Genomic DNA, 22,263 nt, shown 5'->3' with positions numbered 1-22,263 from the left:
GATCTACTAGGGATGAAACATGTTTGTTCTTTGCTATTAAGACTAGTTACGATCTTTTGGAGCCTATGAGCTAATTTTTTTGTAAAAATCTTATAAAGGGTATTACATAGAGAAATAGGCTTGTAATCATTGAAATATTTCACTCTATATTTTTGGGGGATCAAAGAAATAAAGGTATTATTAGCTTCACATAGAAGTTTACCCAAGTTTCTCACACCTTCTAGTGCTCCAGTAATATCATCTCCTATAAAGTGTTAGCATTTTTGAAAGAAACCAACAAGGAAGCCATCTATCCCAAGGGACTTGTCTAGATGCATTATCTTGAGTTTTTTTTCTACTTCATCTTTATTGACTTTTCCAACTAGAAACTTATCTTTTTCATATGAAATAAGTTTAGGGATATTGGCTAAAATGTTTCATTGAAAATTCATGTTCGAGCTAACTACATTATTGTAAATATCTTAAAAATATGACATTACTTCCAAGTTTATTTCCTCTCGTGAGTTTTTTATATAACCATCTAATCCTTTTATGGACCACATCCAATTCAAATCTTTCATTTTCTTAGAATTGTTATGGAAAACTTTTTTGTTATTGCCTCCCTACTTCTAACCATATCTCTCTTGATTTATGTCTCTAGAAGAGCTCTTCTTTTGCAAGGACTTCCTCATATATTAGAATCAGTTCTTTTTCTTCTAGAAATTGTTCCTCCCTCATGCCATTTTTCATAACCTCCTCATTGAGGGTTTCAATTTTATGTTCTAGAGTAACTTAAATATATAATTTCCAAAAAAAAAAAATTCCATTCCTTCAACTTTCTATTAATGATTTTTAATTTACTCATCGCTTGAAATAGCTTTGAACTTGACACCTCTATTTCCCTCCACCATTTTTCAATGAGTCTTAGGTAGCTCTAATCCTTGAGCCACATTTTCTCAACATTAAAAGGACAATTACTAGGTCTTTTATCTTCCATAATTCATAGCTCCATGAGGTACTGATCTAACCATGAGATTGGGTTGACTTTAATTTGAAGTGAAAAGGGGACTGAAATCAGGTCCCCATCAGGAATCTATCTAATTTATTTGCAATGTTACTAAAGCCCTTTTTTTTATTATTCCATGTAAAGACATTGTCATGAGATGTTACTACCAACAAACCTACACTATTAAACCAACTGAAGAATTCCTTTGATGCAGGAAGGAGAGAAGTAGATCGACCTCTTTTTTCTAAGGATTATAGGATAGCACTAAAATCTCCCCCCAGGATGGAGATGTTGTCTTATCCTTCACCTAGTCTAGTTTCTAGCTCAATCCATAATTGAATTTTGTCAACATTATTTATAGGGCCATATATGTTGAATATCCTATAATTGAATTTAGATCGAATGCCTCTATCTGACCCACTAATATAGTACATTTATTAGATTATATTGAGGTAATGAATACATTCGTATGGTCTCAAATAAAATCAAAGCCCCTTGATGCTCCTATAGCTAGGAAGCCACTAAGCTCCCTTCATCCTAGGGATCTAATTAATTTTCCCAATTCCTAATTGTTGAATTTGTTTTCCCTGAGAAGAAAGCTGGCAACTTTAGTATTAGAAATGTAGTTCTTAAGGAGATTCATGGTCCCTTGGGAAGTTTCTTCACCTTCCCTAGTTGTATAATGTTGGTTAGCTTGGTTTGGCCTCTTGCAATTCTATCTTTCTAGAAGAACTCCTACATTGATTTCCCACCTCTTATTTTTTCTACTTTGTCATAGTCTGCGATCTCTCTTCTAGATAGAATTGCTCCCAAACCCAGTGATGCATTCCTATCCAGTACCATCTTTGTTAAGAAGTCTCTTTCATTAGCAAGAGTAAGGGCTTCCTTTAGATCCTCTTCTTCCCTAATTTTGGAAATTAGTAGAGACTTTTGGAGTTTCAACTCATCTTCACCACAGATTTCATTAATAAATTGATTCATTAGATCCTCAACCACCATGTTATTAAGGTCCTCAATTAGAGTATTGACTTATGCTTCCTTTCTTTAAGGAGTCTCATTATGAACCTTCTTAGGGCTATCATCTATTCTATAGTTTATTTTGAGAGATAAGGGTTGAGGGGAGTAAACCATTGTGTTTTCCTTTTCCTTATTGATAATGGATTTTAGATAGAGGGGAGAGGCCAAGAATTCCCCTTATTATGGCTTCTCCCTAGATGTGATTGTGAAACCTTTGCCCGTCTCATTTAGGGAAATGTTAATTTCTTCAACTGCATTACTAGCCTCCCTTGGGGGGATTGAGGTGAAACATCATTCTAATTCTTAAAGCATCCCTTGACTAATTTTGGCTTGATCAAGATGATGTGATAACCAATAATGATATCTAGGGTTTTGAAATCTATGGTATTAACATTGGTTTTTGTTGGTGTAAATAAGTATTTACTATTTACACTTTACTTAGGTTTACTTAGGTTAATGCATTATTTTATTATTTATTAGTTTGACACCTAGGAGTATGCATACTCATATGAGTTGTCTTGTTCACAACATAGGAATTAGCAACTCTTTTATGCACATGATGTCTACATCATAGGAGTTAGCACTTTATTTAAGCACATGGTGTCTACAAAATCTCTACATGAGATAAACCTTGGCATACTTATCCTCTCATCTACAATGGAGGATAATCCACTTCTGGTGGATGTGTGCTTAGTTGTAATGCTTATCTCCTAGCTCATTCTAGAGACATTCTAGATGCATCTTAGAGGCCTTTATACACAGGCACTCCTAGTATGTATGTACATAACATTTCATGAATACATTCTCATATTGTTATTTTGATCATACTCTTTGGTCTATTCTATGCTTGTGCTTGAGTTCCTTGATCTTGGGTGATTTTTCAATAAGGAAAATTCTTACATGGTATCAGAGCTAAGGGAATTTCTCTTCACATAGCCATTAGAGACCATTTTCTTGCTTCAACTCTTAGAGGACCTCGACCCATATCTGGAGCATCACAGTCATTGGGAGTGTCTAGAGCCAAAGTGGACCTGGCCATTATGTCTAGAACATCGATTCAGTGAAATTTGACTATAAATTCACCTACCCTAGTCCATAGTCAAATTTGAGGGAAAAAAAATTTTCCAAGTCGGCACCCAAAGGTATTTGGTATGATCATTTATTAGATCTGCAAATTTATTTTTTAGATTGGTATTTTACTTTCTCTGCAATATTCTTCCATTTTCGGAGCAATTTTTCAAAACAAAATTTAGGCCATCAGGCCTACAAAGAAATTTTTTTCTTGTAGGAACTGGGTGGTGAAATCCCAACCCCTGTAGGTGGAATATTGGAATATTCCATTATTTTGTGGCATATTCCATAATCAGCTCTAGCATCTCTAAATTTTTTGGCTCTAATAGCTAGTTCAACATGGTCGAGCACAAGCTCACACATTTTTGCAAAGATTGTGGCTAGAGATTTACATTACCACTGTTGGCCTCATTTCATTTCACCTTGGTAGTCTCTTCCTTTTACAAACCTCTGTAACCAGATATAGGAGGCATGTGGGACAAATAAAACTCCATTTTTCATCTTTTAAACCTCTAACCATTAGCATCTTGCTATTTTATGTGATCATCTTGCTCCGGCCATCCTTAACCTCCCTGGGGCCATTAACCTTTCCTGACGACATCAAATCGCCACTGCAAAACACTTTGATATGGTGACCAGTCTTGTCCATTATACTCTACCATATAGATAGTAGGACAACTAACCTGCCACATCAGCAAATGGTACGAGTCCACATCAACCTACTAACTAGATCTGACATGAAGGTCTCAGTCATATAGTAAGGACACATCAGCACCAGTTGTACCTACCAACAAGCTCCATGTATGTGTCCTACAAGCCATGTCACAACCCATCTATACACTTTGTATTATTGATTTCATTGTGATGTCATCTACCATGTCAGCCAAGGGCATCTTTTTTGTTGATGTCATCTTTTTTCTATGTTAAAATTGATGGCCATTTGACCATCATTTACAACCCAGAATACACTGTCACAATGGCCATTTGATTGTTAAATTTAACCTTGCAATTTGATTCCTAGACCCCTCTCCAAATTTAGTTTTGATTTGACAATCTGACTTTGGGAGGCCATATCTCAGTCATCTAGACTCCAAATCAGGTGTCATCAAGCCTACAGAGAAATTTTTTTCTTGCAAGAATCCGGTGGTGAAATCCCAGCCCCTGGAGGTGGAATATTGGAATATTTCATTATTTTTTAGCATATTCCATAACTAGCTCTAACATCTCTAAAAATTTTGGCTCTGACAGCTAATTCAACATGGTCAAGCATGAGCTCACACATTTTAGCCAAGACTATGGCTAGAGCTTTACATTACTACCATTGACCTTGTTTCACTTCACCCTGGCAGTCTCTTCCTTTTACAAACCTCTGTAACCACATACAGGAGGCATGTGGGACAAATAAAACTCCATTCGCCAGCTTTGAAACCTCCGGCATCTTGTTGATTTTGGTGATCATGCCACTCTGACTATCCATGACCTCCCTATAGTTGTTAACTTTTCCTAGAGTTGTCAAATCACCACTACAAAACTCTCTAATACGGTGACTAGTCTTGTCTGTTGTACTCTACCACGTAAATAGTAGGACAGCTAACCGACCACATCAGTGAATGACAAGCGTCCACATCAACCTACTAACTAGATCCAACATGAAGGTCTTAGTCAGCTAGTAAGGACACATCAGTGCTAGCTATACCTGCCAACAAGCTCCACATCCATGTCGTACAGGCCATGTCATAGCCCATCTGTACATTCTGTACTACTGATGTCATCTACCACGTCAGCCAGGGGCATCTTTTTTGTTGATGTCATTTTTTTTCTATGTTAAAATTGATGACCATTTGACCATAATTTGCAACCTAGAATACACTATCATGATGCTAATTTGACCGTCAAATTTAACCTTGTAGTTTTCTACCCAGACCCCTCTCTAGATTCAGTATTGATTTGAAAATTTGACTTTGGGAGGCCATATCTCAGTCATCCGAACTCTAAATCAGGTGCGACTTTTTTTTGTTTTGGGTAGAACTTCCTGAACTTTTTAGTGGTTGTTCTTATCTAGTTTTGGTGTATAGATTTGTCATAAATTGCATTTTTTGGTGATTATACCTATCCGATCCTACATTTTGCAACTTCAAATGCTCCATACAAGCTCATCTGGACACATAATCAAGTTTCATTTTTTTTGAAAGTGCTTAATTTTTCATCTACTTTCCAGATCTGCAATCAAATTATAAGGTTGTGTGGACAAAAATATCACTTTCAATAATAGGTCATTTTCTTCATTGTATTTCTTTGATTACTTTTCAAAATTATTGTACATCTGAGTTATAGTGCTTAGTGCTAGATTTGAACTTCTAAAGGAAATTGTAAATAGAAAAATCAAAAGTCCACTTTTATACATTTTGACAAGTGGCCTATTGTAAACACACTATATATAAAGTGCCAAAAGCATCATTTTTGGGGGGGTTCTTTGATTGAGTGAATAGAGGGTGTGTGTCTTGTGTTCTTGTGTCTCTCTTTTTCTTTCTTGTGCTCTTTAAATTTTTTGCATCATGGGTTCGCCTAAAACTCCACTTCTAACTTCACACAATTATACTACATGGAAAGATATTATATGGAGTAGATTAATGGAAAAAGGTTTAAATATGTATGTTGATGGTACAATCACAAAACCCACTGATGCTATAGCACTAGTTGATTGGAAAATTAAAGACAATCAACCTTTAGGAATTATTTGGAGTTGTGTTCATAGAGATCTCTTCTTCCACATTTTCAGCTTTAAGGATGCTAAGGGTGCTTGGGAAAAACTTGAAGGGTTGTATGGTAAGATGGACAAGGAAAAGGGATTCAAAATTGAGGATGACCTACTTCTCTTGGATCCTAAGAATTTTGGCACAATTCAAGACTATGTCAACAAAGCCAATGAATTGAGAGCACTACTTAAGGATTGTGGTAATCCCATGAAGGATGATAGGTTGATTCATCACATCTTGAAGAGGCTACCTTTAGAAAATGCATCCTTTGGTTCGAGTTACAACAGTCATAGGTTGACCATGGGAAGTGCCTTCACCAAGCCTACATTTGATGCATTTGGAGAAATGTTAATGTTGGAACAATCCAAGTTGATAGATATGGGAATCATCACATCATCAAAGACCAAATAATTGGTGGCTAGTAATGAGAACCAATCAAATAAAAGTGGCGAAAGTTCTACCAATAGCAAGAAGAAGCAGTGGAAGCAAAAATCACAATCTGAGACACAACAATCTTCCTCCTCACAACAAGGTAGTTCTTCTTCCAACAAGAAGGGAAAAAATGATAAGAAGGATATACTATTTTTTGCATATTGCAAGAAAGTGAATCATGATAAGAATCATTGCAAGACTAAGAGAATAGATGAGTTGGAAAATTTACTTAATAAGAACAAAATCACTGTGCCAAATGCTTCCAAGGTTTCAACTCCACCCACTTCAAAGGGAAAAGGGCAAGCACTTATGGTTACTTCAATTTCTTCAAGGGAATGGATTCTTGACTCAAGTGCCCCATATAATATGGGTTCTTCAAAAGGAGACTTTTCTTCATTGAAGCAGTCTAAGGTACCTCACATATTTGTAGGGAATGATACACAAGTGGAAGTTGAAGGGAAAGGACAAGTTGAGATGGAAAATTGAGAGTTCAAAGAGGTTCTCTATGTTCATAACCTTATCTCTAATCTCCTTTCAATTTACCAAATCACTCACTATGGGGGTGGCAATAAAGTTGAGTTCCTTCTTGATTTAGTAATGGTATAAAATCTTAAAGATGATTCATTGGTTGTAGTGGGTAAAGTCAATCATGACACAAGGATTTATTCTTTCTCCCACTTTGTGCCTGAGTCTCCTTCACTTTCCTTGTTGACACAATCTCAATCACAAAGTAAATTATGGCATGAGTGGTATGGACATCTTGCCTTTTGCTATCTTTATCAACTTTTCTCAAACAATATGGTCAAAGGTCTACTTGCAATCAACTTTTCCAAGGATGAATGTTCAACATTTTTAATGGATATGCATCTAGAGGAGAATTTTGATAAAGGGAAGTCTTCAAGAGCATTAGTTGTTCTTGAGTTAGTTCACACTACTCTAGCAAGTCATTTTGCAATGACATCAAGACTATTCTAGTAGTCTAAGGTACCTCACATCTTTGTAGGGAATGATACACAAGTGGAAGTTGAAGGGAAAGGACAAGTTGAGATGGAAAATGGGGAATTCAAAGACATTCTCTATATTCCTATACTTAGCTCTAATCTCCTTTCAATTTACCAAATCACTCACTATGGAGGTGGAAATAAAGTTGAAATCCTTCTTAATTTAGTAATGGTGTGAAATCTTAGAGATGATCCATTCATTGTAGTGGGTAAAGTCAATCATGACATAAGGCTTTATTCCTTCTCCCACATTGTGCCTAAGTCTCCTTCACATGCCTTGTTGACACAATCTCAATCTCAAACAAAATTATGTCATGAGCAGTATGGACATCTTGCCTTCTGCTATCTTTATTAACTTTTCTCAAATAATATGGTCAAAGGTCTACCTACAATCAACTTTTCCAAGGATGAACATTCAACATTTTTAATAGATATGCATCTAGAGGAGAAGTTTGATAAAGGGAAGTCTTCGAGAGCATCAGTTGTTCTTGAGTTAATTCACACTATTCTAGCAGGTCATTTTGCAGTGACATCAGTTAGCAAGGGTCAGTATAGCCTCACTTTCACTAATGAATTTTCACACTACACATCTATCTACTTTCTTTATCACAAGAATGAATTCTTTGACAAGTTTCTAGTCTTCAAGAGTCATGTTGAGAAGAAAGAAAGGAAAGTCATCAAGGTTCTTTGTATGGACAATGAAAGTAGATATGTGAAATCAATACTTAGAGACTTTTGTGAACTTGAGGGTATTGATCTTCAGAATCCAATAGCATTTAGTCTGCAAAAGAAAAATGTTGCAGCAATGAGGATACAAACTCTTAAATCAATGGCAAGTTGCATGATTCAAGCCAAGTCTCTTGATCCATCACTTGAAGTCAAAGCTATAAGTAGTGCCAATAACATACTTAATAGGTCTCCTTATCATGTCCTAGATGGAAAAACTCCTTTTGAGGCATGGTGCAAAAGAAACCTAGTTGTGAGACACTTCAGAATCTTTGTTGTCTAGCATGGGCACACATGTCTTCAAGGGAATGCAAGACACCACCACCAAGGCCTTGTGCTTTCATCGGATATGAAGATAGTGTTAAGGCATATAGAATTATGGATCCTGAGACTCATGAGATTTTTATAGAGAGGAATGTACACTTTGAGGAAAGTTCACCAAGCTTATCCTCTAATCTTCTCCATACTTCATCCATTGTGGAAGCTAATAGTGAGACCAGTAATAGTGATTCAATAGATTTAGATATGTGGGATCCTACTAACAGATGCAAAACAAGGTCATAGCATGACCACATTCCAAATGCATACATTGCTATAGTAATAGGTCCATGCAATTCAAAATAGTTGGGTACACCTTGTCTTCCAGTTATAGCATCAAGGGATGATTTCATGATAGATATTTTAGGTTTTTTTGTGGAGTCGTACATAGCATATTTGGGAGACATCATTTATGATATACATCTTCTCATTGAGGAAGAAGATCCTTCTTCAGTTGTTGTAAGGGCTCCCTCCAACCCTCCTGTCCATTCTCTACATGATCAATCTTACCAGGTTGATATGATTGTGGATCCTTATGAAAAATAGTCACAGGAGGTCTCTTTATCATTTGAGGAGATAGTTGGCTCTTTGGGATATGTTCTACATCCATCCATGCTAGATTTGCACTTGTTCTTTTCAATAGTTTTCAAAGGGGTGATTGTCAGTATCGACATAGGGATAGTTGATCAGGTTTCAAAGACACCATTCATCATCAAGATTCTTTCTACACATTGGGGAAGCATCTCACTTGTACCTCTATCATTGTTTCTTCCAAAGGGGAGGAACATTATTAAATAGTCATGGATCAACTTCTACATTGGAGTCACTATCACTTATTGGAATTCTACATTGGCAGGGGGGAGGACTACCTTGTCTCCTTTCTTCTTCTTCTCTCTTTATCTTGGGGTCTTTTTCCTCTTCTGGGGTTTTGTTCTTGTCATACTTCTCTATTGTATATGTACTTGATGTCTTCCGTAATGGGGGGGTCTTGATTACTCCATCCATCCATGCATCTTATTTTTTCATCTCTCTTTTTGGGGGAGTGTTTTCCCCATGAGTTTTTCCCTCTTTCTCAGCTTTATGAGAGATTGAATTGTCCTTTGTACATGGGTACCTAACATGGCCTAGTAGTCAGGACCCATCATGCATTTTCATCCTAGCTTTTGTGAGCTTAAGTGAACTCCCCTAAGTTTCACTAAAGGGGGGGTGTTGGTGTAAATAAGTATTTACTATTTACAATTTACTTAATTTTACATAGGTTAATGTATTAGTTTATTATTTATTAGTTTGACACCTAGGAGTATGCATACTCATATGAGTTCTCTTGTTGACAACACAGGAGTTAGCAACTCTTTTATGCACATGGTGTCTACATCATAGGAGTTAGCAATTTATTTAAGCACATGGTGTCTAAAAAATCTCTACACAAGATACACCTTATCATACTTATCCTCTCATCTACAATGGAGGATAATCCACTTTTGGTGGACATGTTCTCAGTTGTAATGCTTATCTCCTAGCTAATTCTAGAGACATTCTAGATGCATCTTAGAGGCCTTTATATACAGGCACTCCTAGTGTGTATGTACATAACATTTCATGAATACATTCTCATATTGTTATTATGATCATACTCTTTGGTCTATTATGTGCTTGTGCTTGAGTTCCTTGATCTTGGGTGATTTTTCCCTAAGGCAAATTCTTACAATTTTGACTATGGTAATTGGGCTAGAGTTAGCCATATCTTCTTCTATTATTCTTACATATTTTCCTAGTTTAGATCTAATGGATCTAATCATTTTTTGAACCAATAATTTGATTAACATGTTTAGGAGTAAGATTGTCTTTTCTACTTCAAAAATTGTAGAATTATAAGGTTCAAAGAAAGGAATCCAATCTATAAATTTAATTGGATAGCTATTAAAGAATAAAGTATTACCATAAACAAGAAAATCTTTTATATCTATATTATTGTAGCTTAGATAAATAAACTCATTCTCCATGATTTTTATATTTATGTGATTTCCATGACAGTTACTAAGCCAATGGACAATGTTACCTACCTCCATTCCAGGTCCAGTCCAATAGGAAAATAGGCCATGGTCCTTACATCTTTTATAGAAATATTGGATGCAGTGGCTTGATAGTGTCACCATGACTCGATCTACCTCCCAAGTTTCCATTATGGGTTCCAATACTACCTTTGGTTTCTGAGGTAGGGCATCTTTTCTCATTAGAGTCACTTCCCTTTCCATAGATTGGAGAGGAGCGAAGGAGTTACATTGTCTACCATGTCTATTGTGCCCATGAGCTATTTTTCCAAGATTTTGCTTCCAAACCTTCCTAGGTATGTTTCTATTAGTCCTTTGAGATCACACCTTGATCCATCCTTGATTTGCCTCTTTTATTTCCTATCAACTAAGAGAGAAATTATAGAATGGAATCGCATGCTTTGTTTTCCAAAAATGCTTACATTGTTGGTTGAGTGTGGACTATTTTTGTTGCCAAAATGCTCTATTTGCATATGTCAGGGTAGAACTCATGTTCACATATCACATTTCTTTGACAGTGTTTATTATTATTTTTAATATTTTTTTTTTTATAATTAATATTAAGATTTTGATATCTAGATGGTTGCTAAATTTAATTTAGAATGGTAAATGTTAACATTAACACAATCACACCATCACACTCTACCCCTTTTTCCATTGTTGAATTCCTATTAACATTGAATAAACCTTGATTTTTCTATTGTCTAAGCATTTTGTATGGATGGAGTAAAGGTGGATGGCACAAGATGCAAATTTCTGCTACTTAGCCTGTGCCCAGAAGTTACCTTCATACGTAGGAACTAACAACAAGTGATCCAACTTTGATCACCATTAACAAGTCACTTCTTATTTTGTCACTCTTTTATATCAAAATATCAAATCCATCCCAATTCTTAAATCAAACAGGCCCTTAAGACTCATTATGACATTCCCATTAATAATGTTCTTGAAATATTAAGCAACCAAAAGAAGGGGACTAGCCCTTACAAAAATTCAAGTTGGTCGACTACTAGCAAATTACCAACTAAGAAAAAATCACCCCATACCTTAGCTTAACACACAAAAAACATAACATGAAAGACCCAAGAACTACAAGGCATCCTACTAAGATAACCATAACCAACATTGTTTAAGCATAAAGAGTTTTTAAGCCAAGGCAACACTACCTTAAAATTGACCAAGCCCGAGATCCACCAAGAAAACCAAAAAAACATAAAACCAAAGGAAGGGTAAGGCACTAATTAGCCTTTTCATTACCTTTTCCCTTGAGAAGGATATTCACCCAGTCTTCCATCAAGAACCCAAACAATAATTTGGAGTCCTCCTAGTTCAAATCCTTATCCTAGTTGTTTTTCAACAAATGTAAGTTCGTAGCTACTGCATGGGTCACCTTGATGGTGAATTTGGAAAAAAGGCCAAATCTTTCCTCTAGGACCATCATTTTCTCCCTCATCTCCTTGACCATTGTTTTAGAGCTTCCACCATTTCCTCCAAATAGCCATATGACTTGCACTTCTCCATCTCCATGTTGTTAACCTACAAACCTGGGGAGTTAGAAATAATTTTCCCTTTTGAATTCACCCAAGCTAGGGAGGACACAGTCATGGAAGAGGGGGCCTTATCCACCATCTCTAGGAAGTGATCCCATGTGAGATCTATCGTAGCCATTGTGAGGGATGTAGAGACATGAGTCACCTCCTTACTCTCATTTTCCTCCCCTCGTGAACTTGACACTAAGGAATTTGAATTATCCACCTCTATTTCCATATCCTCCTCCTTTTTCACTCTATAAGTTGTCATTCATTGTTTCATACTTTTCTTTGGGGTGGGAGGGGGAATGTATCATCAGATTCTAACTCATACCCCTCTTTTGATGCAGTAATTTTTAATCTCCTCTTGGCCTTAGTTTTTGTGAGTCTCCTAGACCTTCTTCTACCCCCTCTGGCCACCTTCTTCAAATCCATCAGGTCCTCCTCCTTTCCTTTCTCCATTTTTGCTCTCTTCCTAGTGGTCATTAGTGGGGTCTCCTTAATCTTCGTAGGGGACCCGCTAGGAGAGGGTTGGTGGGTGAATGCCATAGGGCCAGTAATTATCAGAGGGACATGAGGAGGATGAGGATCATGATAAGAAGTGATATCAACTTCTAAAATTCTAGGTGGTAACAAGGCCAAATGAAAATGGTAGAGACAGAACATCAAAACCTGGTGAAGGATAGTGTAATTAGTACCCTTTTTCATTTTTCTCTTCACATCTACACCAGTGTCCACTAACTCATGTAGCAAAAAGAAAGGAATGGAAAGGCTATCACAATGTCTATAATGGTTAAGGAGGGAAAAATGGTAATAATAACACACCCCATACCTCCCTTCGAGAGTGAGATATTTCATCAGCACTAGACAACCCTTGTTCTAGGGCTTCGAGAGCTTTTGCCTTAGAAACCCACCACGTTGACCGATGGGTTCTTCTTCCTCTTGAAATAAATAGTTCAGCCTATCCTCATCTACAACCCTAGTCACTTTCTACCATTTCCTATCCTTTGAAGAAATGCCTATTTCCATAGCAATTACTTCCTTAGACACCTAGAAAGTGATATCATTCATTGTCACCCTTCTGTCATCCAAAGAATGCACAAACTTAACCGAACAACTTTCATCATAACCATTCATCACCTCCATAAATGAGACCAGGGCCCTCTCCTTTAGCATGTACCAGGTGAGGGGTTTTTAGGAACTATCCTCAATCATCAAAGGTTCAATCCTATGTAGGTTGCCCCCAATTGCAATATCCTTCACAACACTACACGTACCCTTCTGAGTTCTAAGCTAGGAACATAGTTTGAATACTATAATTACAATTAATTTCATAATTAAAACCTAAGCATAACATATTTAAATTATTAAATAAATTTATAAATTTAAGCTTCTAAATCTTTAAAATAAATTTGATAATTTAAATTAATCTTTTTTTAGTTGAGAGCTAGTAATCATTGGTAGTCTTGTCAAACTATCTACTACTATGGTTGAAAAGTTTCAAGATAGCATTTGCTTCATGGTAGATAGAGACTTCACCTACATAGAAGTAGTAGAACTAAGGATGTTGTATGTTGAGATGCTTGGTTATGAGATTATAGATGAAGAAATTGAAGGATATGATCAGACTATTCTTAAATCTAATAATGATAAATATCTCAATAAATTTGGAACTTATGATAAATTAATGGAGATGACATATCAAGTTAAAATTGAAAAGACTACAAAGAAGAAGGTCGATTCAACATGAAGAAAATAAGGGAAGAATCACACCTAACTCCAGAAGAAGTTAGTAGAATGAGACAAACTATTTTAGGCATGAAGTAAAGTGGACAATAAGACATAATTTATGTCCCACCTTTAGCAACAACAAAACCATTAGGAATTATAGTTGCAATACCATCTACACAAACGCCTATTGCACCCTATGCAATAGTATCCTAGGTACAACCACAAGATACACCTCTTATTTCACTTGTGTAGCAATCAAAAGAAGAAGATGAAACATAAGTTATTGAGGCAAAAAGAAAGTTAGCTAGATTAGCTAAAGTAAAATAATAACCTACTAATACACCTAGGAAGAAAAGGATGAAGGCTATGGTACCCGGTCCTAGAAAGAGACACAAAGAATTATAGACATTTGAAACTAATAAGAAGCTGAGAGGTCAAGTAGACATTCTTGAGGATACTGAGATAGAAAAGTAAGAAGAATAACAATGAGAGATTGTGAGAAAAGAAAAAAATGATTGGAAGCCTAAAATTGATCGATTAAATTATGTTATTATTGATGAAGGAAATTTTATGAAATTGAACAAATATTATCACTTATATACAAGTATTGATAGATTACAACAAGAAAATGTCATTATTAGACATATGATCTTTTCTAATAAGAGATTTGAAGATATGAAAGGAAAAATCCCAAAAGACCTTTACAATAGACTAACAAATATAAATAGAAGCGTAAGTGGTAAGGATAGAATCATAAGAGAAAACCAAGTAATAAAACTATGTAAAGTAAGGAATGATGACCACCTTGAAAGTATAATGAAGGTATTGAGCCCCTATTGAGAAAAAAAAGAAGGAAACATTATCGATTAGAGGAAATTATTAGGAAGTGAATAAGGAAATAAAGAAAGCAGTTCTAAAATTTATGACCTCAACACCCAACCAAGAATAGGGAAGAAATGAATTGGGTGGAGTAATCCCTATAATTATAGAACCATCAGACAAAAGGGATGAGAAGACACCATCAGTTGAGACACCTACACTAGCAACAACCTTTTCAAAGGCACCATCTACAACTCCAATACATATAGAAGCATTAGTGGAAGAATTTGCAAAAGATAAAGTAATGTTAGAGGTAACTCTACATGTAACCATTATTCTTGATACCATACAAGTTGATAGTACAAGGATTACCTTAGACATGGAAGAAGAAGATCCTTTTAAGAATTTTAGGGCATCCATTGTTGACAATTTGGTCAACTATACTAGTTTAGAAAATGAGGAAGATGAAAAGAAACAAGATAAGAAAGAGAGGAGAGACGAAGAGAGGAATAAGGTAGAAGAGGAGAAGAGAAATAAAGAAAAGGAAGAGATGGAAAATAAAGAGAAAGAAACAAAATAGATGAATTTAGAAGAAAAGAAGAAAAGAGAAGAAGAGGTAAACAAGAAGGAGGAAGAAAGGAAGAAGATAGAAGAAGAGGTAAATAAGGAGGAGGAGGAATAGAAGAAGAAATAATAAGAGGATAAGAAGATAGCAGAAAAAAAAAGAAAAAAGGAAGAAGAGAAGAAAAAGGTGGAAGAAGAAAAGAAGAAAAAGGAGAAAGTAAAAAAGAAGGCAAGTATATCTAGTTCTTCTAGGACATCCCTTTCACTAGTAGCCATGACATGATTAGACGATGAGAGAATATAAAAGAATATAAGAGAATATGTTGAATGGTTCAATGAAGTATTTGTCAAAGTCAAAGTTCCATCAAGTTCACATGTGGTGTTGGAAGAATTGTCAAATGAAGCACATGAATGTAGATTTAAGTCAGTTGTAGTGATTGATTCATCCTACTTTAATTAAGAACTTTTAATAAAGAATGAGCATTAGAAAGCTAGAAAAAAGTGTTAGAGGAAGAGTTAAGGTATGCACAATTACTATAAGGTAGAATAGGATATGTATAACCATGTTTAAGTGCACAAATGTTTTGGACTTCATATGTGAGTTCACAAAAGAAAACAAGCCTCCTGGTAATTAGAAATAACTCTTGTTGATTGTGTACTTGTATAATTAATGTAGAGATGAATTAGATGTAATTTAAATGTCAAAATTGTTAGAAATTTCTTCAGCACTCCCTTTGGGATTGTGACAAGGGCTTAACTACCTCCTATATTCTATAAGTCTAGTGGTTGTATTAGACATTGATAGATCAGTCTTTTGGTGCACCAACAACTCCACTCTAACAAGTGGTATCAAAGCTTGGTCATAGGTTTGAATCCTTAGACCCTTGGGTAATGCTGAGGGGGAGATTGTTAGAAATTTGTTCAGCACTCCCCTAAGTAATTTTGATAAGGGCTTAACCACCTCCTATTTTCCATAAGTCTAGTGGTTGTATTGGACATTGATAGATCAGTCTTTTGGTGCAACAACAACCTCACTCTAACAAAAATTGAGAAATTGAGCATCATTCAATCGTGTAATAGGTAAAGGAGGTCTTTGGAGAAAATTAAAGGTGAATTTGAAGAGTATTTTATAGCAAACCCTATTTCCACAAATAAAAATGACAATTTACAAAGGTCAAATTTGTTAGAAACAATAGTCCACCAAGACAATTGAGAGTGGGGGTTTGAATCAGTTACCCAACAATTAAAATATTTATCTTCCTTAAACAAACTTAACCATTCAACCAAAGTAAAAAACAACCATAAAAGGATGCACATAGACAATTACACTAGATATGTTGACTAGGGAAACCCTTGATCAGAGGCAAATATAAATATTCCTTGTTAGAGGATGGACCCTGTTAGGAGTCTATTACAACATTTAGTACAATGAGTCCCAGTTGGGAGAATTTGAATCCCTGTTAGGAGATTCCAACCCTATTAGAAGTTGTGTCAACCCTGTTAGGAGTTGTGTTATAATGTATGCAAGAAGAGTCCATTGCCTAAATATGCAATTTCAACTACAAGAAGAGCTTACTACTCTAACAAATAATTTATTGTTATCCTCTTCTTTCCTTTTTCCTATCAACTAGACCAATCACTATTAGACCTTATAAACCAAGTCACAAACCTTGGATCCAAATATCAAACCTTAGATCACTCAGCAAAACCTCGATAATGAAGTTTCCTTCACTTCCGTACTGCTTTTCTCAATTGCACATTCCACACTCTCTATTGCTTATTGAACATTTACATTTCACATTCATCCATGTCATCATAAAGAAAAATGTACTCCCTTTATATTGAGTCCATAAAACAATTCCTTGAGTCAATTGTTAGTCCTCAATTAATTATTATCGGACCTCATTAAGATCACATTACACTTAGTGATAACCTTAATCTTTCACCTTGCAACTTGAATAACTTTCCTTACACACAATATTATGATAAGAAGTCTTAGCCACATCATCCTCAATATTTCTTATCTATGTCCTCAACCTCTATCCTCAAGATATCAACTCTACTAAGAATATAAAAAGTTTACCAGAATGTGCCTCTGTAAACTCTATCTCAAAACAGACATCACCAAAGCTTACCTAACTTCTTGTAGACTTATCCTTTCTACTTCTAACATTAACTTCATATACCAGATACTCCAAAGTATCTCCCATAATCTTGGGTGGTTATCATGCTCAACTAGCCATCTATACCAACTTGATCTTTGGACTTTTCTTCTATCAGATACCATAGAAGACATCAAACAGGCTATGTTGACATCAATGAAAAACTCAATCATGAATGTAACATATTATCATCAAAGCAATCTTTCAACAATCTCCCCCTTTGGCATTGATGGAAACATAGATGAAAAATATGTAGTTCCAAGAATACCAACAAAAGACTGTCCATCTTCAAATCCTCTTCATCAATCATACTCTCTCATTGATATACCTCAATGTGCTCAATACCAAACTGTTATTCTACATACTATGCTTATGCCAAGCATCTTCCTTGAAATTTTGTAAAACTTCTCTCCTTAGCATAATATTTTCCTGCAATACTTCTCTGCATTTAGCATAATGTTTTTCATGCCAAACTTCTCCCCCATTGACATCAATGTCAAAGGTTTTTGCAACCAATATCTTTGCATCAAAGTTAACAACATTTGATACTTATTCAGCTTCAGTGTCAAAAGACACTATTCAAAAATCCATCAACAACATCAATAAGAGTCCTAAATGACTCTGTCCATCACAGATACTCCCCCATATAGGAAGCATTAGTATCCAATCCAGACAAACAATAGTGCTAAGTTACCTTGAACTGATGCACTCTTGCATCTTCTTACTCTAATGTAGGAAGGGGCATAACCCCAAGCATACCTCACAAATACTCAAAAGTCTCTTTGAGAAGAGGCTTACTGAATATATCTGCAATCTTCTCTTTAGTTCTCACATGCTCTAATATAATTTCTTTTTCTGCAACATTTTCTCTCAACATATGATACTTAATAGAAATATGATTCATCCTTGAATGCAATATTGGATTCTTAGACATATTTACCATGCTTGTCTTTTCACAATGAATAAAAATAGGTTTACTAATTTCTATCCTTATATCCTTCAGCATCTACTTCATCCAAATAACGTAATTGAAATTATTTTCTACTGCAACATACTCTGCTTCTATTGTACTTTGAGATGTACAATCTTTCTTCTTGCTTAACCAAGAAACCAATCTTCCTCAGAGAAAGAAAGCTTCTCCACTAGTACTCTTTCTATCATCCATATTGCCAACCCAATCTACATCAGTATAAGCACTTATAGTAAAATCATTAGATCTATCATACCATAATCCAAATTCTAAAATTCCTTTCAGATATCTAAAAATAATTTTTGCTACTACATAATGTGCCTCTTTGGTATCAGCTTGGAATCTTCCAACAATTCCAACTGCATTTTCTATATCCGGCCTTGTGTGAGTTAGATATTATAAACCTCCAATCATAGATCTATACTTCCTCTCAATAGTAGGTGTATCATCCTTTGTAGATAACTTGTGCCCAATTATAATAGGTCTTCCAAAAGGTTTACATGTTTCCAAATGAAACCTTTTTAGTAAATCCTTCAAGTACTTAGTTTGAGAAATAAAGATTCTATCTTTATTCTATACTATCTGCAATCCTAGGAAATATTTCATCTCTCCTATCATACTCATTTCAAATTCTTTCTTCATCTCTTTTGCAAACTTCTTACTTTCTTCAACATTCCTCCAAATATAATGTCATCAACAAATATTACCAAAATCATCAAACCATCATTAGTTTCATTCCAATATAGATTACTATCTACCATACCTTTGCTATATTTGAGCTTTGTCAAATGCTTGTCTAACCTCGCATACCAAGTGCTAGGTGCTTGCTTCAATCCATATAGTGCTTTCCTCAATTTTCATACTATGTCCTTTTCATTTGTCAAAGGACATCCTTCAAGTTTCTCAATGTATACCTCTTCTTCAAGTTCTCCATTTAGAAATGTTGACTTGACATCCATCTGATGTACGTTGAATTTCTTCTATGTTGTATAGGCTAAGAATAATCTTATAGCTTCTATTCTAGACATTGGAGCATAAGTCTCCTCATAAACTATTCCTTCTTGTTGTGAGTAACATTTACATACCAATCTTGCTTTATTTCTTACAACTTCTCCTTGTTCATTCATCTTGTTCCTAAATACCCATTTAGCTCCTATCAAATTCTTATCTGATAGTCTGGGGACCAATTCCCATGTCTCATTCTTTTCTATTTAATCCAATTTCTCTTTCATAGCTTAATTCTAATAGTCATCTTTACATACTTCATCTGCATTCTTTGGCTCAACTTGAGATATCAAGAATAGTTCTTCATTAACTCAGCTTCTTTTCATCACACCTTTGTCCTTGCTTCCAATGATATGTTTAGATGGGTGATTCTTTATCATGTTCTTTCCTAAAGTAGGAGTTTTTATCTCAACTCTTGGCTCTACTAAAGGTTTTGATCTTTGTTCCAGCCTTTTCTCTCCTTTATTTTGCAAATCATTGTTAGTCTCAAGAAATACCTCATCATTCCTTGGCTTAGTAAAAACATCATCATCTGAATTGTAATCAGTTATTATTTCCTAGATTCTAGATTTCTCATCAATTCTTACATTTTCACTTTCCACAATAGTCACTAAGGTTGTTTCTTCTGATACATGCTTTTCATTAACCAATCTAGACTCATTGACATAGTCTTTCAAAGATCTTTCCATGATTTCTCTAAATTATTCAACTTTATTAGAAAGTAGATTCTTTCTAGCTTTTCTCAATCTTTTAGGAAATTTACTTGAAAAATGACCAAACACTTTACATGTCCAATAAACAAAAAATTTCATACCTTTAGGTTCTCTCTTTTTACGCAGATCAATGCCTTCCTTTATAATTATGTCATCTTTTGTTATAGATCTATCTTCACTTGTGCTATTGTTCCCTTGTATACAATAGAAGGATTCTAGATCTGCAAACTCAATATTCTGCTCTTTACATAAATCTAATAACTCACCAAGAATTTCCACAACTCATGTGTCAAAATTTATTCTGTCAGATGTAGGACTATCTTCTTTGAATATGTTCACCATGGATCTCCCAAAGATGTTAAAATTTTTCTTCAAGGACCTAATACTCTAATACCAATTGTTAGAAACAATAGTCCACCAAGATAACTGAGAAGAGGGGGGTTGAATCAACTATCCAACAATTAAAACATTTATCTTCCTTAAACAAACTTAAACATTCAACCAAAGTAAACAACAACCATACAAAGATGCACATAGACAATTACACCATATATGTTGACTAGGAAACCCTTGATCAAAGGGAACACCCCAGTGGAAATGATGCCCACAAGATGGTGTACTAATATAAGTATTCCTTGTTAGAGGATGGACCCTGTTAGGAGTCTATTACAACATTTAGTACAATGAGTCCCTTTTAGGAGACTTTGAATCCTCGTTAGGAGATTCCAACCCTATTAGGGGTTGAGGTATAATGTATGTAAGAAGAAATAGTTTAGGATAGTCTCATCTATAACCCTAGTCACTTTTTACCATTTCCTACCCTTTAGAGAAAGGCCCATAACAATAGCAATTATTTCCTCAGACACATGGAAAGTGACATCATTCATCATCACCCTTCTGTCATCCCAAGAATGCACAAACTTAAGAAAACAACTTTCATCATAACTAATCATCACCTCCATAAATGAGACCAAGCCCCTCTCCTTTAACATGTAGTAGCTGAGCCTGGGTTTTTGGGCATTGTCCTCAATCATCAAACTTTCAATCCTGTGCAGGTCGCCTCCCATTGCAATATCCTTTACAACACTACGCGCACCCTTCTGAGTCCTAGGCCAACAACATAGTTTGAATACTATAATTACAATTAATTTCATAATTAAAACCTAAGCATAACATATTCTAATTATTAAATAAATTTAAGCTCCTAAAGTCTTTAAAAAAATTGATAATTTAAATTAATCTTTTTTTAGTTGACAGCTTGTAATCACTAGTTGTCTTGCCAGACTATCTATTACTCATTATTTGAAAGTACATAGTATGAGACATGTTTTAACTTAGTTTTTATCCATTGTCGCCAAATTGCACCTCCTTTTGTGCAAATAATTGTCACTTCACATGTTTGCTTTTGTTCGACTAGAAAGTAATTTAATGATAGAATGGAACAATTTTTTTGTACTAAGATGAAATGTTCTATTAAAACTAAACAACATCACCTAATTTTTTTAATGTATAAATAAAATTTGAGTTCATAGATAGATTTTGAGGAGTTTGAGTGCAAATTGAGGTGATTTTGAGTTTATTTCTAGTTCAATATCAATTGAGAGGACATTTGAGGGCGTTACTAATAATGATGTATTGCATGACCAAAACTCAATCAATGAGTAATAAAAGTTTTTTTAAAGTTCTTTTTTTTGGACTAGTAATAGGTCAAAGCCATGGTTAATCATCATTATCTTTTGTGATTAATTGTCATTATTGTTAGTTAGGCTTTACTAGACTTGAACTCAAGACCTCTCAAATAAGAGGCTCGAAATTTACCATTATGTTATAGGATTATTCCTTAAAGTTAAAAAAAAAATTTTAAATTTTTTAATATGAAAAAAAAAAAATTGATAGTTCATTTCTCATTTGTTTGGGTGACTAATTACAAGTGGCCAATTGTTAGGTCATTTATTTGATCATTTATTTAGTCACTTATCTTTGTCTAACCTTGTAATTTTATCCAATGACCAAATTAGTCATTTCTTTAATCACATATAAATTGTAAATCATCACAAGAACTTGATCACTTTTAGTCATGTGACTAAAGTTTTTAGTCTTGTGTAAAAGTTTTTTTCACATAGTCATTTGTTTGCCAAAATTCTACTAGTTTTTTTTTTTTGATAAAATAGGTTTTGCTATCAAATACTCTTCAACTTTGCCTTTAATTTTTCTCCAAAGCTCTCCTTTAATTCTTGCATGATCGAATGATGCTCAATATCTCAATTTTGACCTTTAAATCACATCTAAATCATCTCTACAATAATTATGCAAGTACACAATCAACAAAAGTTATTTATGATTACAGGAGGCTTGTTTTCTTTTGTGAACTCACTTATGAACTCCAAATCATTTATGCACTTAACCATGGCTT

The sequence above is a fragment of the Cupressus sempervirens genome, chromosome 4 (genome assembly GCF_028749045.1).
Source record: "Cupressus sempervirens isolate cs-2001-9-10 chromosome 4, ASM2874904v1, whole genome shotgun sequence".
NCBI lineage: Eukaryota > Viridiplantae > Streptophyta > Pinopsida > Cupressales > Cupressaceae > Cupressus > Cupressus sempervirens.
This window is presented reverse-complemented; position numbering follows the sequence as displayed.